Raw genomic sequence first — 14,149 nt, forward strand, 5'->3', positions numbered from 1 at the left:
AGTCTTATTCAGAGAGATTGTTTCTGTACTTGTTGTGTATTAGTTGTCACAGATCAGGAGAATATGTATTTGACTTTTTGGGACTGGGTGATTTCCCTGAGCATAATGTGGTTTCCAGCTGGGTCCATTTAGTTGCAAATGATATTATTTTATTCTTTTTTATGGCTGGGTAGTAGTCCATAGTGTATATGTACCACATTTCTTTACCCAGTCTAGACTTGATGCGTATTTGGATTTATTTCATATCTGAACTATTTTGCATTGTGCTGGCATAAATATGGAGTTACCAGTAACTCACCAATGTGGATTTCATTTCTTTTGTATATATTACCATGAGTGGAATGGCTGGGTCATATGGTAGATCTATTTTCTGATAATAGAGGAATCTCCATATTGTCTTGCAGTGTGGTTATACTAGTTTAAATTTCTATCAACAAACAGCCAATACTCACCTAGACCAGGTGGAATTTATCTGTGGTATGCAGGGATTGTTGAACATAGGCTTTATGAAAAATTTTAGAGCCAGCTCTTAACTTTGGAAACTTAAAAAAAAAAAAAGGTTGATTGAATTGACTCTCCTTGGTAATCTGCCAATACCCTTGAATCTCTAGGTAATACCAACAACTTTGTAGACATTTAAAATACAGACAGGAAAAATAAGACACACGTGACTTTCACTTATAGAAAAGAAATCAGATGTGAAGAGCTTAAATGAATTCGTTACGGTCATACACTTGTGTAGATTCCCAGCCAGCATCCAGATCTTCAACCTGAAATCTGTTCTGCTTTCTCAGTCTTCTTCCCTGCCTGCTGTGAACTTCCCTGGCTTTGACATTTGGTAAAGTCAGTGCAGATTAGGAAGATAGTGTTCTAGGAAATGGGGGAAATGTTCCCGTATCCATTCTATAATCTGGCGAGTCTTCCTGACAAACACAATTAATGTAGGAGGCTGGCAGAGGTCAAGGCCTTTTTCTGTTTCAGGTGGTTAGGCTGAGGGGGTGATGACAGCCATTATAACACGGTTGGGTAGAACTCCTTGCCAACATGATTAGAGCCACTTTTGATCTCAGGAATCAGCATATGTTCTAGAACACTGCTTTTTGAAACTGAGCCAATAACCACTTAAACTACCCTACTTCAAGAGACTGATAGACTTTACATGAAAGCTATGCAGAATCTGGTTTTCTTTGTTTCATGTGGGTGAAAGTCTTCATATTTTCTAAGAATTTGATGAATCAAAGAACAGTTAAATATCTGATCCAGGTTTCTAAAGGGACGTCTGCATAATTGATCCTTTTATCCTTGATATTTCCAGTCAGATCTTCAGCCATCATTAACAATATCCCATTCTCATCCTCACCTCCAATTTCAGATACTTAGCATTATGTTTCTTTTTTGTCTTCAAAGACTATCTTCAAGAAAGAAACACTTAAAGCTATTTATGCTCTATTGAGGTATAGCTAGTACCTAAAGCAATCATCCACCTACTCTTCTATTGATCTGAGCTGAGGGCTGAGGGCGGACCAGCTGCTCCCAGCTTTGGCTTGGGGAATGAGAGGATGTCCTCAACATTCCTTGGCTCTTTGCCTCTCTATCCTTAAAGTCAACATCATTAATTCTTGGTAAGAATGTAGTTCTCTTCCAGAATTCATTCATTTAGCTTTTAAAGAACATGGAATTTTGGGGAGTGGGGCACTTAGGTGCAGAGAAAGTGTGCTTATGAGGCCTAGAAAGAGGATGGAGGGGCAGCTTGAAGTGGGATAGGAGTTGAATATTGTTAGAGCTCAGGTGTCTACAGTAGATACCTGTCTTGGTAGACAGTAGTCTACCAAGTGGGATAGTACAGGGCAAGAGAGAAATCTGATCTTGGTTTTTGGATTATTTTATGATACAGTTCCATAGTTTAAGAGATTTCCCTTTATCCCCTCCCCTACTGATTTCCCCTATATTATTATAATAGTGTAGTCCTTCAAAAGCAATCATAAGTCCATCATTCTGTTGTAAGTGTACCCTGACATTGTAGGTATCGACAGTGGCAGCAAGTCCAGCATCCTGTTGTCAAGATATATTTAAGTTGGGAATCCATCTTTAATTTGGAAGTAGAGATGTGTACTGCATTGTATCTTCACATCTTGATATGATAGTCTCTATTATCCAATTCCTCTAGCTGATCTTGTTTTTATAGGCAAGGAAACAGGCAAATAAAGTTTCTGCAGGAAAAAAAAGAAAAAGAGACATATAAAATTCCAACCAGAATGAGATGGCATGCTCAAAACTGATAAATTTGGAAAAGTTTAATAAGGGGGCTATTTTAAAAGTGTGGAGAGGGTTGAAAAAAACCAGTAAAGATCCCTGCATAACCCTGAGGCTGACAGCAATAGGGGAAGTTTATCACCAGTAGCCTCACTGTTGAAGAGGAGGAAATCATTGCAAGCAACCAGAGAGGAAATGCTCTTTGGACTGAAGTTGAGCACCTAGGAAAGAAATGCAGTCAGGTTACAATGACTCTCTTTCACCTTCCCATCTCGTGCCAATGAACTTGAAAGAGAAGTCAATGATTAGGAAGCCCATTGCTCCAGGTCTTAGTGGGCAGCCTCTTGGGGAAAAAAGCATGATGTAAATGAATGTCAATGGAGAAATGGAAATGATGAGCAAAGGAACATAATGGTTTTCCTTTGCCTGTTCTCACTTTCCATGTTCAAGTATTGAAATGTCCAGTAATTTACTAGTGCAGCTGAACTGCCAAAGCATTTGTTACAGATTTGGGGCCTTCTGGTTTTTTTTCTCTGTGAAAAATGCTGCATCAATTCTTTAATTGGCTTAATCAGTGTGCCATCATTGGTGGGCCCTGAAGCAGCATCAGACCAAGGAGCCTGCGCACTGAGGCTGCCAACGGGTATTCCTCCTGGCAAACCTCCTGCACTTCAGTACAGCTTGGTGATGGTGGGGCTGCAGATTTTCTTCAGCTCTTCCTGCTGATACTGAAATTCTTCCTTCCTGCATTCTGGTTCCTATACAGTCAGCTTATGATGACATTACATTTGTAAACAATCTCTTCTTTGTCGTCATCACTGATCTTGCCTTTTAGTTTTCAACAAGTTGCTTCATTTTCAACAGCTGCTTTCATTTTGAATGCCTGGGATTCAACTGAATTCTTAGAGGACACCTTGTCCTTCTGTTTTTCAGCTTGGTATTCCTCAGCTTCCTGGACCATATGCTTAATGTCTTTCTTACTAAAATGACCAATGTCATTAGTTGTGATAATCTAGTTCTCTTTTTTATTTAATTTATTTATTTTGTTATTTGATGATAAAGTTCTATAGAATCTGGGATTCCCCTTCCTAAACCCCTACCTTCTGCCACACTGATTTCCCCTATATCATTACAATAGTATAGTCTTTCTTAAAGTCCTTCATTCTGCTATTTAAGTGTATCCTGACATTATAAGTATAGACAATGGCAGAGAGTCCATCATCCTATTGTCAAGATACATTTAAGTTTCACTGGGAGTCCATCTTTGATTTCGAAGTAGAGATGCATGCTGCATTGTATCTTCAAATCATGATATGATGGTTTCTATTACAGACTTACTATACATCTCCATAAATGAAAAGCCATAAAACAAAACAGGAAGAAAAAATAGAAAATTAACAACATGAAGTCAAATAAAATGCTAGTAAATCACCAATGTGTCACTAAAGAAATGAAAAAGAAAATCAAAACCCTCTTGAAGCAAACAATGCTATGGTATGATGTAAGAGTTAGTGATCTTAAGTTTTGCATGAAGGTAGCCTTACATCAGAGAGAACATACGATATTTTTCCTTTTGGGATTGACTTATTTCACTGATGGTCTCTAGCTGGGACCATTTTGTTGCAAATGGTAGAATTTCATTCTTTTTAATGACTGAGTAGTATCAGAAACTCAATGATAAGAAACAACCCTGTGAAGAAATGGGCAAAAGAAATGAACAAATATTTTTTTTTCAAAAGAACAATTCAAATGGCTAATAGACATATGAAAAAATGTTCAGCTTCCCTAGCTATCAGGAAAATATAAATGAAAGCCACATTGCAATTCCACCTAACTCCAGTGACACTGGCCTACGTTGAGAACTCCACTGTAACACCAGCTGGCGTGAATGTGGGGAGAATGGTACCCTCCTTCACTGTTGGTGGGAGTGTAGGCTAATATTGCCGGAGTCCAGCTCCGGCTGAGGTTCGGAGCTCGGGAAGGGTGCGTGGATGAGGCGTGAAGAGAGAAAGACAGGAGACAGACCACCAGATTCCTTGATCGTAGTGGACTAAGCGAGAAAGCTGTCCGCTTTATTTATACAGAAGCAGTACAAAGTTTTTTCTTAGGGGCATATTGACATAGCTTCAGGGGGACACAATTTACAACTTTTTGAGAAATGATTGAGGAAGGATTCCACATTCCTTGCTTATCTTGGCTTGCCAGTCTTCATCTGCTCTCCTCAGGTCTGGGCTATAACCTAGGCGCCGCCTGTGTCAACCAGACCTGTACCTTGAATTACGTATGAGTTAAAAGGACTGGGGCCTTGGTCTATGGGGATCGGGATTATTGACATTAGTTGGCCATAGGTCTGTAAGCTCACAGTTTGTTAACCAAACAAGTAAAGCAAGGGTAAAAACAGCGGAAAGAATTGCAGTTAGCAATGAGCTAAGTTACTCTATTTAAGTTTCAACTCTACAATGGATGAGTGAGTGTTTCCAAAGACAATTCTACAAATTGTTTCAGTATCAGACAAGGCATTATCCATTCCAACGTTGCAACCAAGAGTTTCTCAGTAGACAACACATCTTATGCAGTAATACACTCCTAATACAATTCTTGTTCTACAACTTATCTGTCACTAAATGGGAGAAATACATCAAGAGAGAAAAAACATGAAGATCTAAGACAAAAGGTTATAAATATTACATTCCTCTACAACTGCAGGCTCTACAACTTCATAAGTGATCAAACAATAATCAAAAATATATCTTTATGATATTAGTGAAATCACCCTGTATTTCCTCTAGCTAAAAATTTATGAAAACAACTAAAGCAACTACATTTTCTATATTCTAAAGAATTGCAAGGACAGGCTAACCTTTAAGACCACAGTAACTATATTTTTTGCCTTAGCAGGATAGGCTTCAGAGTTACAGTAGCTATATTCTTCGTCATAGCAGGATGGCCTTCAGGGTCACAGTAACTATATTCTTTGTCATAGCAGAATGACCTTTAGGGTCACAGTAACAGGATAACTTTTAGGGTTCCTCTTATCAAGCCATTCCCCAGAAAGCATGCTAAATATCTGGGCCAGATTTTATGGCAATGGGTAAACAGCACAGACTTAATTATACTCCTATGTGTAGTTAAAGGCCCACTCACCAGGACATCCTCAGTAACATTAACTCTTAAGCTCACATTGGTTGTAAAAGCCATCTCACAGGGGCAGACAATGCCTCAATAGATTATAAAATTCTTAGTGGGGTGGTTGAGTCCCCATGCGAAGGGGGGTGAAAACTGCGTCAAGGTGGTCAGAGATGAATCCACTTAGCCCTGCTAAGCAGCTGGTAGCTCCCCGGGCCCTGCCAGTCAGGGAGCTGTTCTCTTCACACCTTCGTGTTATTCACACCTACTGCATGGACTCCATCATAATATAACCATTTTGGAAGTCAGTATGGAGAATGCTAAGAGAACTGAAAATAGACCTGCCATATGACCCAGCTATCCCACTTCTGGAATATATCCAAAGCAAATAAAGTCTTCATATGAGAAAGGGATCTGTAAGCCTATGTTTATAGCAGCACAATCTACAATAGCAAAGGCATGGAAAGAATCTTGTTCTCTTTTCCTGTACTGCTATTCACAGCAGAGACATTAAGGATGCCACTGGTATCAATATCAGATATGACTTTGAATCTGAGAAATATCACAGGGTGCAGGAAGTATGCGTGTGAGTTCAAATTTGCCAAGCAGGTTGTTATCCTTGGTCATAGCATACTCATCTTCATATAACTGAATGAGTATACCACTTTGATTGTAGAGTAAGTAGAGACAGTCTATATCTGCTTATTAAGGTTAGTAGTATTTTGCTTGATGAGGTCAGTCGTGAGTCCACCTGCAATTTCAATACCAAGGGAAAGAACAGTGGCATCCAACAGCAACCGAGGACCTTGAGCATTCTTAGATTTGTCTCCAGATGGACTGCCACACCACAGGGTACAACCTCATCAGGATTGGACAAAGGGAGATTTACAGAGAGCAGAAACGGAGACAAAGATCTTCCATCTGCTGATTCACTCCAGAACTGAGCCAATCTGAAGCCAGGAGTCTCTTCAGGGTCTCCCACACTGGTGCAGGGTCCCAAGGCTTTGGGCCATGCCCCATTGCTTTCCCAGACCATAGACAAGTAGTTGGATGGGAAGTGAGTGACTGGGAGATGAACCAGTGCCCATATGGGTTGCCACCACTGCAGATGATTAGCCTGTCTAGCTATCTTGCTGATCCTCCCACCCCACCAAACATTGAAGAAATCTTGAACTTCTGAATCTTGGGAATTCTACTAGACTATCCTACCAAGATGACATCATGAATCTCTGACTTGTTTAATTTAGCATCTTGAAGGGCTTTCTCTATGGAATTAAGGAAGTCATAAAAAAGGTTGGTGTTTAACTCTTCAAATTGAACATACATTATGGAGGTATAGAAGTTTGTTCCTTCAATGAGAAAATCTATCTCAGTGTCTACTTATGTGTTAAGAGATTATTTGTTTAGCTCAATAAATGTACTACAGGGGCCTGAGAGCTCTCTTGTTCTCACAGATGTCCTTCTTATACTTGTACTTGAATTCAGAAATAAAATGCTGGACTATTCAGTTAGCAAAATCTTCTTCACCTGAGTGGGTGTGGATTTGACATTAAAAGTTACATGTTCAGTTGTCAGGATAAAGACAGCAACACTGCCATTTCCAAAGTCAACAATCTGCACATTTCTTTCATTATCAACCTTTTTGTCCAAGCCATAATCACAAGCAGCAGCAGCAGTTGGTTCATAGATAATTCTAAGTACAGAGACCAGAAATAGTTTCACTATCTTCGGTTGCTTGAGGCCAAGAGTTTTTAAGGCAAGCTGACACCATGACCATAGCATTTTTAACAATATTCTCAAAGTAGATTCCCTTCATTTTTTCCAGACCTGTGAATGAAACTTTTTACCTCTCTCTTGTACTCTACTTGGATCTGAGGTCTGCCGACATCATTCATCACCATGAAAGGCCAACATTTCATATAGGGCTCAACAACAGCATCATCAAATCCATGTCCAATCAATCATTTGGCATTAAAAACCATGTTGGTGGGGTTCATTGCAACTTGACTCATGGCAGTATCCCTGATTAGTCATTCAGTGTCAATATAAGCAAAATAGCTTGGGGTGGTTCAGTTGCCCTGATCATTGCAAATTATTTCCACTTTCCTGAGCTGGAAAACAAACAAGAGTAGGTGGTGCTGAGTTCAATGCCAATGTGACTACTGCTCCTTTAGACATGACTGTTGCATATATCCTGGTCCTACTCACACAACCAAAATATACAAAGCTCAAAAGCCAGCACTGACTCCAATGGGATGAAAATGTTTAAATCATAAAAATTCATATAAATGTAAAAAATTAAGTTCTGAAATAGTAACATAGTAGCAGAAAAAAGTAAATTTTTAATGAGGTTGAAATTAGTGTCTCCCTATGATGAATCACAAAAAAATAAATAGTTGTAAAATGCAACTGAAAGTTAGAAAGTATAGGAAATAAATTAAAAATTAAAGGCTCATTTTTATAAGGTTTCTTTATGTTATTTGAAAGGAACATTTACAGAAAGAAGGAAAGATAGAAATAGATATTCTATCTTCTAGTTATTTCTCCAAATGGCCACAATAGCTAGAACTCAGTCGATCTGAAATCAGGAGCCAAGAGCTTCTTCTGGATATCCTACGTGAGTGTAGGGGTCCAAGGACTTGAGCTGTCCTATGCTGCTGTCCCAATCCATAGACAGGGAGCTGGATCATGCATGGAGCAATCGAAACTAGAATTGCTGCCTAGGTGGGATTTTGGTGCTACAGGTAGATTAGTGTGCTTTACCACTGCACCAATCCCTGATTCTAAGTTATTTAGCTGCAACAGTGAGTGCAACTGATCTTACAAGTTCTTTCTCATCCATGGAATTGTGTGTGCTTACAAAGACCACTGGTTTTTGTGTGTTTATTTAAATTGTGCAACCTTGTCAAACTTCCTATAAGCTCCATAGTCGCTTGGCAGTCTTTTGGTTTCCCTACATACAGGATCATGTCATCTGCACACAAGGATAGCTGGACTTCTCCTTTCCAATATGTATACTTTCTTTTTCTAGCCTAATGGCTCTGGGTGAAACTTCTAGGATTGTATTGAACAGCAGAGGTGACATTGAGCATCCTTGCTGGGTTCTGGATTTTAGCAGAAATGTCTCCAACTTTTCCTAGACAATACATTGCTGACATTGGGATTTTCATATATTGCCTTGATTGTGTTGAAGTGTCATCCTACTATAGCCAATTTAATATTTTTAACATTAAAGGATGTTCTTTTTTAGTGAATACTTTCTCTGCATCTACTGAGATAAGCTTCTAGTTTTTAATTCTTCAGCTTGCTAGTGTGGTGTTTCACATCTGTTTTGCATCTGTTGAACCATCCCTGCATACCAGGAATAAATCTCACCTGGTATTGGAGGCGGATTTTCATGATGTATTGTTAGATTCAGTTAGCTATTATTTTGTTACAGATTTTTGCAACTATGTTCTTCAGGGATATGGGTCTATAATTCTTTCCTTGTTCTATTTCTGGTTTTAGAAATAAGGTAAGGCTGCCTCCTAGGAGTTTGAAAGGATTGCCTCCCTTTCCATTATTCTGAATACATTATGAAGAATTAAAATTACTTCTTCTTGAAAAGTTTGGTAGCATTCAGCAGTAAAGCTTTCCAGTCTTAGTCTTCATGACTGATTCAATCTCTCTCCTAGTTATTGGGTATACTTAGGGGTTTTTTTATGGCCTCATGACTGTTTCAATTGAAAGTGCATGTCCAGATGTACATTCATTTCTTCTTGATCTTTCCAATTTATTGGTATGCAACTGTTTGTGGTAATTCTTGATGATTCTTTGTGCATTTGTGGTGGTTATTGGTTACATTTTCTCTCTTTGATTTTATTGATTTGGGGTTTTTTGGTTTTCTGTTTTGGTTTGGCTTTAGTTAGTTGGACCACTGACATATTGTTTTGGCAGGTTTTTCAAGGATCTGCTCCTCAATTCACTCAAGCATCATTTTGTTCCAATTGTGTTTGCTTCTTCTTAAATTATACCCATTTCTTTTTGCTAATTATGTATTTGGTTTACAGTTATTTTTATTGATCTTTAAGATGCACTGACAGATCACTTATTGAGGACGTCCTAACTTCTTGATACAGGCACCAGTTGCTATCCCTTCCTTCCTAGCACTGCTTTTGTTGTACCCCATGTTTTGATTTTATGTTGTCATCTGCATTTGTTTCCATGACTTGTTAAAAATTCCCCTTTGCTTCATCCTGTGATCCACTGTTCCTTTACTAGCATGTTGTATAGTTTGTACATGTCTGCAAGTTGTTTGGAGCTTCTTGAATTGGCGGTTTTCAGCTTCTTTCCCTGATGGTCATTGAAGATAAATGGTATGATTCTAATTTTTTTGAACTTGCTGAGGTTTGCTTTAGGGCGTATCATGTGGTATATCCTACAGTAGATTCTCTGCACTGTTGAAAATCATGTGTGTTCTCCATTGTGGGATGAAACACTCTTGTAATATCAATTAGGACCATTTCATCTATGATGTAGAAAGCTCTTTTTTTCTTTACTGAGTTTTTGTCTGTCTGATCCGCTGAATAATAATAGTGGAATGTTGAAATCCCCCATTATTAGAGAAGTGGAGTCTAAGTTTCCCATTAGATCCATTAAATGTGTTTTACATAAACAGGTGCCCTGGCATTTGGTGTTCATACGTTATAGATATTTCCTATTGAATTGATCTGTTTATCATTATATAATGCGCTTCTTTGTCTCTTTTAAGTGTTTTTGTAAAGTCTAACTTGTATCATATTAGAATGGCTATGTCCAATCATTTTCCCTTTCCCTTAGCAAAGGAAAGTGGTACTGAGGCAGACATCAGAACATATTCTTTGCTCCCTCCCCAAAATATTCACAATCTAAAGGCACTGGATAGTGGCTTATGGCTGGTAAAGGATTATGCAGCCATAAAATATGTTGAAAACTCAACTTTGGCAACACAAAGCTCTAGAAAACAAACTGAAGCTATCATGACTCTAATAGGCAGACAATGTCACTTGCTGTTGAAACAGTGACACCTAATAAGGTCTACTAGATGTGGAGAAACACTGACTGTCACGTGTAACCTACATTGTTTAGTACTGACTTATTTGCTGCACAGGATGGATTGAACCTATAGGAGAACATCAGCAGAACCCTTGCTGAAATCTTACAAAAAGAGATTAGATTGATGTTTGGAAAAGATCCACCTGAGTGAGGAGCATGGAGTTCACCATGAAAGAGAACACTCAGAGGAACGAATATTTAGACTGGAACATTCCTGAAGTCTGGCCATTGCGAAAGATACTGAAAAGGAATAAACATGATATAAAAAGTGCATCTGGATAGGAAGTCTTGCCAGTGCTAGATTTGGTGAGTAATTTACCATCCTTGATGGTGCTGTCTGCAACTAGGTGAGGCTGGTAGGAGTTGTCATAAACTGAGATGTATAGTCATCCCAGGAATGGTGTTCAACCAGTGAGCAAGAAAGAGTTCAAGTAGATTCCAGGGTTAGTCTAGACTGTGGGAAAGTAGAGGTTTGTGTTCATGTGCCCATCAAGCTGTGGGAATACAGGAGGTGACAAACTATCTAAATATGAGGATATTTTTAAAAGTTTAGGGAAAATGTAATTAAAACATGTTGAGTTTGGGCAAAATGCTGAATTTGATACTTAGTTTTTTCATACTATATTTTCCATGATCATTTTGAAGATCTTTTTTGTGCATTACTTTTTCAGACAGCCAACAGAATTAAAATGAGAAGTATTAGTATTGTATCACTGTAAGATTTGGACTGTCTAAAGATAGCTTTAACATTTTTTTATGATTCATTTTTATTACAAAGTCAGATATACAGAGAAGAGGAGAGACAGACAGGAAGATCTTCCCTCCGATGGTTCACTCCCCAAGTGACTGTAACGGCTGGTGCTGTGCCGGTCCAAAGCCAGGAGCCAGGAACTTCTTCCAGGTCTCCCACGTGGGTGCAGGGTCCCAAGGCTTTGGACCATTCTTGACTGATTTCCCAGGCCACAAGCAGGGAGCTGGATGCGAAGTGGGACTGCTTGGATTAGAACTGGTGCCCATATGGGATCCGGGTGCATTTAAGGTGAGGACTTTAGCTGCTAGGCCACCGCACCGGGCCCTAAAGTTAGTTTAAATTTCCCAAGGCATATTCTGAGAAATCTTCCCTAAAAGGATACAATGCTTTCAAAATGTCCTCAGACTCAGGTGATGCCTGATTTGGCCTGGGTTTAGGCTGCAGCCAGCAGTCAGCCTCCAGACATGGAAGAGAAGGAACCCTGTCTGACTGCAACTTCATGAGAGACCCAGGAAAGAATGCTCTAGCTAAGCCAAGAAAACCTCAGCACTTTTAAAGACAGAGAACAAAGCTCACAAATAGTTGTTCCAATTGCTTCATTCAAAAGGAGTGGTTTGCCAGGCAGAAATAGATAGCAAACATGTGGTTAACTTTCTTCTACCCCAAAGAGTTAAAAGATCAAATGTTTTCTGAAAGCTCTGTATTCTGTGTGTGCTTGTCATCAGTCATAGGAGCATACTGTTGGTCAAATTTCTGATTTTATGTTGAAAAAATATATTTGGCATAGTTTAATAGGCATATTCAATGACACTACTCTCTCCCAACATTTTGTAAAACATCTGGAAAAAAATCACAATTTATATTGCGCAGATTTCAAAAATAAATTTTAAAAATTGATTTAAAATAGTTTAAAAGTTCTTAAATTTAAACTTTGTATTGCAGATGGTTAGTAAATACACCAGCAAAAGTTAGATTTATGCTTTTCAATGCATTGCAGTCTTTGTAATTTTGACAAAACAGACATTGTCAACACGAATAAAAACTCTGGTCTGTATTACATATGGTCCAATCTGGACTAGTGAAAACCTTCATATTAAGAATGAGTTTATGGGCTCGGCAGCATGGCCTAGTGGCTAAGGTCCTCGCCTTGATCCCATATGGCCGCTGGTTCTAATCCCGGCAGCTCCACTTCCTCTCTGTCTCTCCTCCTCTCAGTATATCTGACTTTGTAATAAAAATAAAATAAATCTTTAAAAAAAAAAAAAGAATGAGTTTGAGTGCAATGGGTTGTTGGGGGAGACCATCTCTGGTCTGAAGGTAGAGCCAGCAGAGTATCATCCTAATCAATTAAAAGCTCCAACATAACATCAGCAACAATTTATAATGTTATGAGATTAATTGACATAGTATTGAGTAACCAATATGTTAAAAAAATGCAAGTTCTTAACCACATCATGTGACTCCTTCGTTGACATTTCAATTTTAGTTTATAACAACCAGGTTCTATACACCTTAAAATGGCTATAGATTACTATTCAGATGTCTCATGTCTATTTTCATCATAGTATTTAGCATTTTATGGCTTTGAAGCATAATTTTGCTGAACCTGGCTTTGTTTTTCGGGTGGTCTAGACTGGCTTTATAACTCTAACAAGACATATGTCAACAGTTTAGGTGCAGAACAGTTTTAGGAGGGGTGTACAGAGAAATCTTCAGTACCATAGTGAGGAGTAACTAATCTTTGTGTCCCACCTAGTAAGGTATAAGTGCATCCCCGCTGACCATTTCCTGTCTAATTCTAAGCTTTCTTTGTTGTTTTAGATTGTTTGTTTGTTTGTTTGTTTGTTTTGAGGGTTTTCCAGAGCGATCCTGATGGTCATTGACAGAGAGGGTGAGGACCCCAAGTTGGAACCCAGTGAGGACCAGAGAAAGCTCCCCTCCCTAGTCCCGAAGGAAGTTTACTGTTCTTCTGTTTCTGCGGACTGCTCAGGGCTCTTGGCTGTTGTTCTGATGCCCTTGGATCCTGCGAGGAAGGATTTGGGCTTCTTCCATCCCATGTGGTAGATCCAAGCGGGAGTGGATGACCTCAGAGTTCTTGGCCTCTGAAGGCACTCCAATTCCCTGTGGTCTCCTTATTTGCTTGCAATGAAAGAATCTCAACTGATCTTGAACTGTGGTAATGCAACAAGGTGGAGGAATCCACCATGGGGGCAGGGGGTTGGGTGGGTTGGGATAATCCCAGTACTATAAAACTGTGTCACATATAGGAAACAGCCCAGAATAGGCCATGGAAAGTTTCCCACTGGCATACATTTGGCATGGGTCAGGGGCAGACCAGGCTGAATCAGTTCATGTCATACACTGGTAAATCTGAACACCAGAACAGAGTGTGGGTCGAGCCAGGTCTGGTCTCGACAAAACCAGTGCACAATATAGAATGCTAGGGTGAGGTTGCCTGTACTGGATTTGACTGCAGCACCCAGCCAGCACGCATGAGATCCAGGAAGGGAGGAGCAGAGCCGGCGGGGGGGATTAAGGGGCTGGTCCCCTCGCTGGACAGCTACTCCCACTGGAGAGCGTGGGCTGGGATGGGGACAGACCAGACTAAGCAAGGCTGCAACACCTGTGCGCCGCATGTGGACTAGATCAGGGAAAAGCCAGGCTGGGCGGATTATTCCTGCTGGTGCAAGCATAAATTAGAGTGGGTGAGGGATGGTTGGGCTTAGCCATAGCATCAGCTGGCAGAAGCTGGCACTGGGGGCTAATTCTGTCAAGTCAAACCACAGAACCACCCGAAGAGTGCATAAACCAGGACTGAGAGAGACCTGGGAGGGAAATAGTGGGTTCCCCCTCTTGGGTCACTAGTCTCGCGGGAGGACATGAAAACTAGGACGGGGGCTGGGGTGGCTAGACAGACAGGCACTCAACAACATCCGTGAGGGCTAG

At 39.8% G+C, this 14,149-nt stretch overlaps 1 protein-coding gene and 1 pseudogene across 4 annotated transcripts in view; one reads left to right on the forward strand and one right to left on the reverse strand.

Annotated features, from left to right (window-relative positions):
* ADAM28 (ADAM metallopeptidase domain 28) overlaps positions 1-14,149 on the forward strand; it is a 227,465-nt gene that overhangs the window by 151,553 nt on the left and 61,763 nt on the right. The window lies entirely within an intron of this gene.
* LOC101531641 (heat shock cognate 71 kDa protein-like) lies at positions 2,628-10,681 on the reverse strand (annotated as a pseudogene).

This window comes from Ochotona princeps, chromosome 11 (assembly GCF_030435755.1).
Source record: "Ochotona princeps isolate mOchPri1 chromosome 11, mOchPri1.hap1, whole genome shotgun sequence".
Lineage (NCBI taxonomy): Eukaryota > Metazoa > Chordata > Mammalia > Lagomorpha > Ochotonidae > Ochotona > Ochotona princeps.